The sequence below is a fragment of the Bison bison genome, unplaced genomic scaffold (genome assembly GCF_000754665.1).
Source record: "Bison bison bison isolate TAMUID 2011002044 unplaced genomic scaffold, Bison_UMD1.0 scf7180017864318, whole genome shotgun sequence".
NCBI classification, from domain to species: Eukaryota; Metazoa; Chordata; class Mammalia; order Artiodactyla; family Bovidae; genus Bison; species Bison bison.
The window spans coordinates 354,055-354,640 of NW_011494890.1; the positions used below are offsets into that span (position 1 = coordinate 354,055).

General features: G+C 43.9%; 1 long non-coding RNA gene across 5 annotated transcripts in view; it reads left to right on the plus strand.

The window, feature by feature from the left end:
- The window catches only part of LOC104997976, a 397,981-nt gene that overhangs the window by 139,917 nt on the left and 257,478 nt on the right, over window positions 1-586 (plus strand). The window lies entirely within an intron of this gene.

The window sequence follows — 586 nt, forward strand, 5'->3', positions numbered from 1 at the left end:
AACAAAAAGCAAAATAAGTTGTACACCAATTTCTGAAAATGCACACAGTTATATTACCCTTCAGGTACAAAATCTGTCAAACAGCCCATTCCAATAATCTGGCAGTGGTTTCCTCTTCTCCTTACAGCATGTCATTTAGCGTTTAGTAGGAAAGGTTGACTGCTGAACTGGTGGTCAGGAGAATGAGCCTTGTGGTAATACCAGGTTAAGGAGTCTCCTTCTAAGTGAAAGGATGGGTCATAAATTAAGTAGAATTCTTTATCTAGAGTTTCAAAGATATTAGCCTCTTAGCCTTCAGTTGAGTTCAGTTCAGTTGCTCAGTTGTGTCCAACTCTTTGCGACCCCATGAACCATAGTACACCAGGCATCCCTGTCCATCACCAACTTCCGGAGTCCACCCAAACCCATGTCCATTGTGTCAGTGATGCCATCCAACCATCTCATCCTCTGTCGTCCCCTTCTCCTCTTGCCCTCAGTCTTTCCCACCATCAGGGTCTTTTCCAATGAGTCAACTCTTCACATCAGGTGGCCAAAGTATTGGAACTTCAGCTTCAGCATCATCCTTCCAATGACACTAGGACTGATT